This window comes from Mirounga leonina, unplaced genomic scaffold, assembly GCF_011800145.1.
Source record: "Mirounga leonina isolate KUSES-001 unplaced genomic scaffold, KU_Mleo_1.0 Mir_174, whole genome shotgun sequence".
In the NCBI taxonomy this organism is placed as follows: domain Eukaryota; kingdom Metazoa; phylum Chordata; class Mammalia; order Carnivora; family Phocidae; genus Mirounga; species Mirounga leonina.
Genome location: NW_023270451.1, coordinates 21,694,973 through 21,705,902, shown reverse-complemented (window position 1 = coordinate 21,705,902; position 10,930 = coordinate 21,694,973). Strand labels below are relative to the sequence as shown.

At 38.6% G+C, this 10,930-nt stretch overlaps 1 long non-coding RNA gene across 1 annotated transcript in view; it reads right to left on the bottom strand.

Annotated features, from left to right (window-relative positions):
* LOC118020773 overlaps positions 1 to 10,195 on the bottom strand; it is a 12,864-nt gene extending 2,669 nt beyond the window's left edge. The window contains exons 1-2 of the long non-coding RNA XR_004682003.1: positions 6,103 to 10,195; positions 1,924 to 2,161 (exon numbers count right to left, since the gene is read on the bottom strand). This is a non-coding gene — a long non-coding RNA (uncharacterized LOC118020773). The remainder of the gene's footprint in view (positions 1 to 1,923; positions 2,162 to 6,102) is intronic.
* Positions 10,196 to 10,930: the final 735 nt, after the last annotated feature.

Sequence of the window (10,930 nt, the reverse complement as noted above, 5' to 3'; positions counted from 1 at the left end):
GCGTGGCTATTCTCGTAATAGCCACAATCGTTTATGAGGTCAATTTCTTGTCAATAGATTAATCTCTGTGTACCTCAATGACTTCATGAATTGCCCCAGTCATACAAGTAAGGGGTGGAGTCAAAATTTTTAAAAATGCCACACCAGGTCTTTCTAATCTCAGAGCCTCCCTTTCTTCTACCAAAGTGTATAGCCTCTTAACATAAATTACAGTTTTAACAAAAGCCCCTTTGAGAGTCTCATCCCAAACTAGGCAGGTGGAGTAGAGCGAAGAGGGCAGAGGACCAGCAGACCTGGGTTAGGGTTCAGTGTCTGCTGCTGTGTCATGCTGGGTTACCAGCTGGGCCAGTCTCTTCACTGGGGATTAGGTTGGCTGCCCTGCTGGAGGACAACTTTGAACACAAGTTATGCATCAAGCAACCGATATGTCAAGAACTAAGAAGAAATAATGTTCCACAAGGGTAAGCACAGCAGGAAGAAAACCAAATTAATTTCAATTGCTGCCGGAGGAGGGGGGTGCGGAGAGACGTTTCAGCCGTCGATACCAAATGCTGGCTGTTAAGAGATTGAGCACAAGAGCAAGTGACTTCAAGTTAAACCTGACCAGGTTGATTAATAGAAACCACCAAGTAATTGCCTGCTAATAACAGCTGCCTGAAAGGCACTGGAATGTTTGCAAGGAACTCTCAGTTCCACCCAACACAAGCATTTCACAGTACCTGAAAACAAGGAACAGAATTTGTAATTATATTAAATATATAATTACCATCTTTAATTACTTGGCTTAAACGTGGTTAATTTACATATGCTTCTTAGTCTTTCCTTCCTCCTCCTCACACAATAATAGGTACACAACAAATGTTGAAGCAAGGGAAGAATGAAATGCGAGTAAGCAAAGACAGTGCAACAGGTTCACTCTATTCTGCTTCCTAAGGCAAACGAAGCACATTTCACTAAGACAAGAGAGAAACATTTTTACCAGTCAAGTGTAAAATGAGACCTAAATCAGTGTCTGATTAACGTAACATTCACCAAAAATTTGGTAGAGTAGAAACCTATTCTGCAAATATTTCTCACTAAATTGAGTTTGAAGTTTCACACTGTGTCCATGTGAATCAAATGAAATAATTTTTGAGTTAGTCATTACCATAAATCATCAAATTATAATTAAAATGATTGGTAGAGTTACGTATGTCATAAGTCAAAATCAACTCTTATTCAATATGCTGGTTGTATGTTAGGAGATCACCTACAAATGTCTGACCTGAGTCTCATTCTGAGGCAATAAGATCCTGGAGACAGTTAGTGCAGAACAAAGTGGCAAGTTCTGATTAGCATAAGTGTTATTTTAAGGAGTCTAAATCCACTTAAGTTTGTTCGAAATGTGGGTTTGCCTTAGGAAAGACTCAGAACATTTTGTGATTTTAAACCAAGTTGGCAAACTGGCCTAAGGGCCAGATGCTGTCCCCTTCACCTGTTTTTATAAATAAAGTTTTATTGGAACACAGTAACTTTATAAACTTTTGTTTATAAAGTATTTATGTCTGCTTTAAAGCTACAAGAACAGGGACACCTGGGTGGCTCAGTCGGTTAAGTGGCTGCCTTCGGCCCAGGTCATGATCCCAGGGTCCTGGGATTGAGTCCCACATCGGGCTCCTTGCTCAGCAGGGAACCTGCTTCTCCCTCTCTCTCCCTCTGCTTGTGCTCTCTCTGTCAAATAAATAAAATCTTTAAAAATAAATAAATAAAATAGTTTAAAGCTACAAGAACAGAGTTGAGTAGTTTGAGAGACTTGAGAGACCAAAAAAAAGTTTGTCCACTCCTGCTCAAAACTATGACCGATTCTTCAGATCCTATCACATAAGCCCAATCAAATCAGCAATGTTTATTAAGATCCTATTAAGTGTATACTGGCATACTCACCTCTTACTGAGTAGTCCCAGTCAAAATATTTTCCAGGAGCATCGATTAACAGGGTAGAAATAATGTGGCTGGCTACTTGCAGAGTTCAGAGTTCCAGGGTCATAGCCAATGCCACAATCTTTTTCTAGTGGCAATATGGACTCAGGACCCCTCTCCCAAGGCTCTCTTCTCAGTGTTTTGGATGATATAGGAAATATGAGGCCCAGATCATCATGCTATGACACAGCTGACATTCTGCCTGGATAAAATATAGACCAATAAGAAACTAACACCCTCAAGATTTAAATTCTGCAATTAGGGCACCTGGGTGGCTCATTTGGTTAAGCGACTGCCTTCGGCTCAGGTCATGATCCCGGAGTCCTGGGATCGAGTCCCACATCGGGTTCCCGGCTCGGCGGGGAGCCTGCTTCTCCCTCTGACCCTATCCCCTCTCATGCTGTTTCTCTCTCTCTCTCTCTCTCTCTCTCAAATAAATAAATAAATAAAATCTTAAAAAAAAAATAAATTCTGCAATTAGTCTTGACAACATATTTAGACTTTCAAGTCCCTTAGGCTTAAAAAGAAAAAAAAAAGCTATTACTTTTTCTGGCTTTGGCAGGGATTCTTTGTTTACAGTTATATGAAGGCATTCCTACTTAAATTCTTTAATACTGTAAATTATTAATAAAAATATTTTAAAATACATAAACAACTAATTGTATGTAACATCAAGAGACATGTTTGCATTAATCTATCAATAAAAGTTCCAGAACTGAAAGAGGAAGATGACAGAAAACCCAGGCACATTGAGATCAATAGAGTGATCACTGGACAAATTTTGTCCTAGAGCCCTGTACACATCAGTATAGAAAGCCTTAGAATGATTGCTTTCTGAATAATACCTTTAGTACTAGGAAATTGCTTACATCTAAGCAGGATATGACCAGTACTTCATTTGATGTTTGTCATTGTGCTATGACCACATTTCTCGATAATATTTTGATTGCACATTTATGAGAAGATAAGGCCTCTTGTTAGTTCTCTCAGAAAAAGGAAACAGACATTAAAACTTGGCAAGTTTTCTGGCAGTAAGTATTCTACAAGGGTTCATGACATTTCCATGAAGCTGTCTATAACACATCACCTATCAACCTCTTTGACACTATCTACACCAAAACATCCCAAAGGCAGTCAGAGGTGAAGGCTCTGGAGTCTAATTAACCTGAAAGTGTCAAGTTTTCAAATTCACTCCAGCCTGAAGATTCTAGGAAATTTCATATGTTCATTAATTCAACAAATATTTATCAAGTTTAAGGCAATGTTAAAGATACAAAAACGGGCAAGAACAGGTTCTTGCCTCCAAGCACCTCAAAATATATCTGTGTCATAAGAGAGTGCTAGTTTGAGCTGTAAGTGGGCTGGAAAATCCCTAGCAAAAATTATTCAGAGCTTTTCTGTAGTAAATCAAATCTAGCCTATCAGAAAATTATTTCCTAGGTAAAAAAGATTTTGCTAGAAGGAAAGAGATTATATGCTCTCTTGAAATGGTTGTAGTTTTTTTTTTAACCTATCTTCCTGTTATACTCAAGTTTTAAAATTTCACACAACAAATTTCTTACTGATTTAAAGCAGTTCAGCCTATATAATGTAAGAATTTAACACTATTTTAAAAATAATATGGAGCTATTAATACCCTTTAATAATCATGAAAGATCAAAGCTTTTAAAAATGGTAATGTGTGTCTATTGTGTTATTTAAAAGTAGAAAGGGAAAAGCAAAAAACAGCCCCTAAGTGCAACTGGATACTGGAACAGAAAAAGTTTACTAGTGGAATAACTAGGGAAATCTGAATAAAGACTGCAGTTCAATTAATTGTATTGTGTCAATGTTAATTTTTTAGTTTTGATAAATGTACCAAGATTAAATAAAATGTTAACATTAGGGGAAACTGGGTGATAGAGTATATGGGAACTCTCTATTTTTGCATCTCCTCTGTAAATCTAAAATTATTTTAAAACAAAACTACTAAAGAATAATGCATATCCCAAGTTATTGTTCAAAGCTATTTAGCTTTTCTCATATCTTAGTATAGACGTGAGAGAATTCAGACAGGAGCATTAGAAATTGGCCAGATAGGAAAAAGTAAGTCCTGATAATGCCTTATCTAAATAAAAGCATGGAAGTATAGGCTTCCAGTGGTGACACAAATGTGAAATGTGAGATTTAGAGGCAAAAGCATATAACTCTCCATGAAAGTAGAGCCAGAGGGATGCTTAGGTTTATTCACAGTTGTTCTCAATGCAGCCCTATGGACAGAAAGTTAAGGTGAACTCCAGAGGAGATGGAGGTTTGCCATACAACTACAATAGAAACTATCTTCACAGTCTCAGGTTTAACTTCAAACTTCACACAATACATTTTGTTTCATATTATTTATTATATAACTGTTTTTCCAAAGTTCTTATAAAACTGATGCTCAAAACAAAAACACAAATGTATGCTCTTATTACTTAAAAAGTATTAGCTGACGGGGCACCTGGGTGGCTCAGTTGGTTAAGCCTCCGACTCTGATTTCTGCTCAGGTTATGATCTCAGAGTCAGGAGATAGAGCCCCACAGTGAGGCTGCGCTCAGCAGGGAGTCCCTTGAGAGGCTCTCTCTCTCTTCTGCCCCTCCCCCTACTCTCTCTCTCTCTCTTTTTCCCCTCTCTAAAATAATTAAATCTTTTTTTTTTTTCAAAAGTATTACCTGATTATGCCATGTTGATCCAAGGGTATGATTTAATCTTTGACACAACACTTTGAAATTTGGTGAGGGGTGGGAGAGGGGAGAAGGGGTGGGCTGTCATTTGAGAATGATGGAGTTCTTTACCTAATAGACATCTTGAGCAAATTGAATCAACTCTTTCCACTGAATGAAGACCAACCACTACTGCTGGAGGGTGTCAGGAAGGGAGTGGTCTTGAGCATGTGGAATGCCACTCTCACTTTCCAGCCTCAGTTAGGGAAGCTTTCAGCCCAGAAAGTTCCTGAGGAATATTTTATGTTCCCTGCCTTTGTTGTGTCATCCCCTGTCTTTTCCCCATATGGAGAAGGGAGGAACTTTTTCAATATATCAAATTCAGTCATTTTAGCAATCCAGGAGGCTGGCACACATTTCAAAGTGCCTTTTCTTTCAGCTTGTTACACTGAGAAGACTGTTGTAATGGAGTCTGAAACACTGCATGAGAGTATGTGCCCTCCAGGGGCCCACTTCTGTCAGTTCTACAAAGCACAAGGAGAAGTGACTCAGCCCACTTCAGGCAGTGAAGATCAGAGTGCAGCTCTGATTTGAAAAATTCCACCCCAAATTTTATTTATATAATTTATTTATATAATACAGCCAGTTTGGATTATTTTAGATAATCCCACAATTTATGGATTGGATTGGCTTAATGGTTTGACCTGACATCTATTACTCAGATACAATTTCTGTAATCATTTCAAGATTTGCCTGTTTTTCTTTTTAATTCTAGTTGATGGCCAAGATTAGTGTGGTAAAAACCATTCTACCTTGTATTCTATCAATTAGTTAGAACTGCAATACAGTGTACACTGATGTAAATTGTAAATTAGACTGATGAACTAAAAATTTTAAGTATTAAATTGCATGTTTGTTCTAAAAATTGGAACAGGAAATCTAACACCCTGTGTTTCTGGTATGGTTAATTTTGTGACCACAGCCCCAAAAAGTGTTTTTTTCTTTTCTTTTCTTATTTGGAAAGCAAAAAAACACACACGCACAAAGTTAGCCTGTCTGGGGGGAAAAAATCCTAAGAAATTTACCCAACTCTACTGGTTTCCGGATAATTCTAGGAATATCATCAAATCTGATCCTCAGATCTCAAGCTTCCAAGAAACTATATAGGTGCATTCAGTAGGAGCATGTTAATAAGAGTCATGAAAGAGGTGTTGGTTATGTGGCACAATGACATTTAAAAACTCATTTATCTCCTGTTTTGTCACAAGGTAAGCCTGTTTCCTCCATTTTTCCATTGATGCTCTTTTGAATTTATTTCTAAACATCTTTTAGAAATTGGAAAATGTATTTGCCAGGTTTATAATTTACTCATTTTCATGGGTTATAAGTTTAAGCCAGAATTATCTTTTCTACATAATATTCTAATTCCAGCACATAGTTGAAAGGAAATTGCTAGACTTACCCATCCCCAGTACTCATGGAATTTTAATACATTGGATTTTCTCCTCTGTGTTTCTCTTGAGTTCTTGGAAAAAGCAAAGTGAATTTTAATCAGATCACATCATATAGGAGGTATAAAAATTTTTCAACATTTTATGCTATTTGGTAGAGTTCATTCTCTTGCATGGTATAATATCTAAAATTACACATTGAGAAGGCATAAACTCAAAACAAAAATCTCTTACTTTGATTTTTAACAGTCACTCCATAAAAGGCAACAATGTACTTTCTGGAATCGGGTGGGGAAAAATATCCCAGTGACAGAAAATTGAAGCTAAGACATTAGATAGCAACCAGATATTGTAGTCTAGATATCCCTTCTCCTGTCTGCCACCCAAATATCCCTAATTGTTTTAGTCAGGATTCTCTGGAAAATGCAGAATATTATACATATATATGGATAGAGAGAGAAAAAAAGAGGTTGCTTGATAATAAGGAAATGGCTCACGTGACCGTGGAGTCCGAGAAGTCCTAAGACCTGTAGTTGGCAAGCTGGAGACCCAAGAAATCCAATGAACCAGAGCTGAAGGGAGAGAAGTGTATGTCCCAGGCCAAGGAGTCAAGCAGAAGAATGAATTCTCCTACTTTGCTTTTTGTTCTAGGGCCTTCAACAGGTTGGATGGGGTCCACTCACATTGGAGAGGGCAATCTTCTTCACTTAGTCTAGGGATTCAGATGTTAATCTCATCCAGAAATACCATCACAGTCAGATCAAGAATAACATTTAACCAAATATCTGGGTACCTCATGGCCCAGTAAAGTTGACATATACAATTAATCACCGCACCAGTCAAGTCATGGTTGGATGTTGGTCATCAGATAGCTTATAAACTATCTTGGTATTCAGCTTCAGGAGAGTTCTAATAGGAGATAACTTATGCATCAAACTGTAGTAACCTGTAATTTCTATTGTCTAGCATACTTTTTGCCTCCCATCCTCTGATTCCTTGGGAAATACTTCCTTCATTCTATATGTTTCTGATGGAATATTAGTTATGCTTCAGTAATGGCCAATCCCATTATTACCTTCCCCAGTGGGGGTTGCCTAGGATTGATATACAGCAGTGGAGAAGAGCACTGCTTTCTTTCTACTGGTTGTCAAACTAGGATGGTGTGAAGTTGTGATTGCAAGTGGTCATCTTCCCTGGCCACATGAAGGAGGCAGTCTATAACAAAAAGTAAAGAGACCATCATGCACAGAGAAGAAGAGACAAACAAATGCGAACAGAGGGTAAGAGAGACTATGAAGGAGAAGATTTGAAACTCTAGATCCAATTGTGCCTGAAGACATCATTCCTAAACTTTCTGGTTAAGTGAGCTGATAGTTTTTTGTTATTAAGTTCATTCGGTTGTAACCAAGAGAACCCTGACTAATGCCAACTATGCTCCTATGTTAAATACACACTCTTTTTTATTGATGGTACATACTGAAGAGCATCTGTTATATGGATAGATTGTCCTTGTTGATCAAGTCTATAGTGTTTGTGATGGGTTACTTAGAGCCCTGGACAGAACTAGGATTCTTGACCTTCCAGCTGAACCAGTCCTGGAGAACAGTGGAATGGCAATGTTAGAACCAGATGACCATCCTGAGAGTAAGTCAGTGAGATCATAGAAAGATTAAGTCTGTAACTAACAGTCTGAATTGCAGACATTAAAAAGCCATAAATCAGTGAGTACTACATTCAAACTACAAGAGGAATAATCCACGATCATTCTATACCAAGTAGCAGATCTAGGACACAAAATACTAACTAGATCTCCAGCAAAGCCCATCCCTTCACAGGTAAAAGAACAACACAGATCCTCTACAAAGTGTGATGAAAGCCAAAATGCAAAACATCATCAGGAGCAAACAAATCCTGGGGCTCTGTTAAGATCCTCTGTGAACTTATTCCACTGCCAACCTCTTAGAAATCAGCCAACCTCTGATTTCACAGATATATACTACATGAAGGCTGAGGCTGCAAGTTTGTAAGGAAAACTTTATGATAGGGTGTCGGGTTTGTTTGTTTGTTTTTCATTGTTGTTTTTTTGTTTGTTTTTTGCTAATTAAGAAAGAAAATAGAGGTTCCAAAAGGCAAAGAATGGCATCTGAGGCCCAGGGATAGGTCATCGCCTCCTGCCCCTACACCACATACCCCGCATCACAGCACAGGGCCTTCCATTATAGCACACCTTTCTCAATGTCTGAATATTACATCGCACTATACAGTGTCGTGCAGATGAGAGATGGGTTCGTCACTACTTGTCAGAAATGTATTAGAACAATAAACCCGAAAAGACTTAGAAATATCTGTATAACAAGGGGAAGGGGACGATTGTATTCTGTCAGTATAAAAACTTAAAAATATGATCAAGATAGAAATTTAAAATAAATAAAAATGAGGAGCCTCCCCTCATGGAGTCACCAACCCCTTATTATAGACTGTGCCCTCTCTCAACCCTTTTCAAGTCATTCCGTGTCTTTGTCCAAAAGGTCCCTGTGTAGCCATACTAAGGAAATTAAAGCTTTTCCATCCTTTAGCCAATCCTAGTCAGGATAATATGCTGCTGATCATCAAAGAGATCATCAAAAGTCAGATTCTGGCCCCCAATTTTTTTTTCTGTGACCATATTTTCTTAGATCCTCTGGATCCACAGAATAACTAACCAAAACACTAAGTTTCTCAGCCATATCTTTCAAACAGTACTAGCAAAATGAGCAATAATAATCCCACCCTCTATATTTCATTACAGCCTAACCCCCTGTGTACAGATAGATGCCACGTTAAGCAACTGCCTCATCCCAGCCCCTCTTCATACACAGTGCAGAGCTATGGTATTCATTCATTCCAGGGAGTTCCCCCAGCAAAACTACGGGCTCCCATCACCACGTATAATCTACCAGACTAGGCCTTCAAAGGAATGTTCTTCAGAGATTCGCTACAAGTGATTTTAGGAGAGGTTTCTTCTGAAAACAGGAAGGTTTCACTCGAAAAGACTTTGTCTTCCTTTTTGCAAACCTTCTCAGGATTTTCATGTGGAAATAATCCATACAGATTTAATGTTCTCAGCACTTATTCATGCTTGTGGATTTCCTCCCAACTCCCACACACATTTCCCACATCCTGGTTCTCTTGAAAAGCAGAATATTCTAGGTTTGCTCAGTGTGGAGCATAATGGAATAATTGTTTCACAGTTCCCACAAACTCTGCTTTCAGGTGGGTCCTCCAGACTTTACCCCTCAACCACGTAGTGCTTTGTGGTCTCCTGTGGTCCAGCCAGACTCTGAGGTTATTCTTTTCCTTCTCTCATATGGTCCAGGAGCTGGCTCCTGACCCCCACCATGTATGGTTCCTCTTTCTCTCTCTCTCTTTTTTTTTTTTTTTTTTGTACTGTGTGTGCTGTGTGTTCTGATCATTTGCCAGCTCATCATGCCCGGTTGAATTCTAATTTTCCCCAGAGTGAAAATAATGAACATGGTCTCTCTTTTATCACAGAAGATAAATTATTTTTGTCTTTACATCAAAAGTCTTAAATCAATAGCTACTTCAGAAACCCAACAGGAGTAAAAAGCTAAGCAAAGCAAAACAAAACAAAACAAAACAAAGAAACATTGTTACAAATAGAAACGCAAGGGTGAAAGAATTGACCCTCTCCTATTCAAGCAGCTCATCTTTCTCCTTATTTTCCCATATATTTGAATCTAATTTATTTACCCTCAAAACGTGGTAGAGCTTTGCACACTCAGTGGGATTTACTTCTAAGGTATTAAAGTCAATATTAGCAACATTATAAATCCTGTTTTACGGTTTACATATATTATTTAATGTGATATTCAGTACTACTTAAGTAGACCCCAGAGAAATACATTTATTCAACAAAATAGGCATTGGAAGCTCCTGACATGCCAGACGAAGGACAGCAATAACCAACAATTTGGGATGCTCCCTGGAAAGTGGATTATAGGGTGCAAGCAGAATCGTTAGAAAGCTGGTACAGGGGCACCTGGGTGGCTCAGTCCTTAAGCGTCTGCCTTCAGCTCAGGTCATGATCCCAGGGTCCTGGGATCGAGCCCCGCATCGGGCTCCCTGCTCCATGGGAAGCCTGCTTCTCCCTCTCCCACTCCCCCTGCTTGTGTTCCTGCTCTCACTATCTCTCTCTGTCAAATAAATAAACAAAATCTTTTTAAAAAAAAAAGTTTATACAAGTTTCTTGTATATCTTTAAAAAAGAAAGCTGGTACAATGTAGGTGTGAAGTGACTGTGGCGTGGACTACAGTGGTATTGGTGGTGGTGGTACAAGAAAAAAGGAGAGGCACCTGGGTGGCTCAGTTGGATAAGCGGCTGCCTTCGGCTCAGGTCCTGGGATCGAGTCCCCCATCAGGCTCTCTGCTCAGCGGGGAGCCTGCTTCTCCCTCTGATTGATGTTAGTGCTCTCACTTCCTGCTTGTGCTCTCTCTCTCTCGCACACACACACAAATAAATAAATAAATAAATAAATAAATAAATAAATAAATAAATAAATAAGATATTTAAAAAGAGAGAGAGGAGAGGCAGATTTTAAAGATATTTATGATACAAAATCAATATGTTGAGGGACCTGATTGAAGATCTGGGCAGGATATAATGTCCAAAGTGTAAGGCGTTGAGGAACTCCTAAAGTTTCTGGATGTATTAACTGGATGGGTGAAAGTGCTGTTCATGAGATTTGGAAACAGTGGAGGAGCACATTTAGGGGAAGTAGATCGTCAGTTTGGTTTTAGACAGTTTGAGTTTGGGGTATGCCTAAATTATTCCAAAGGAGAT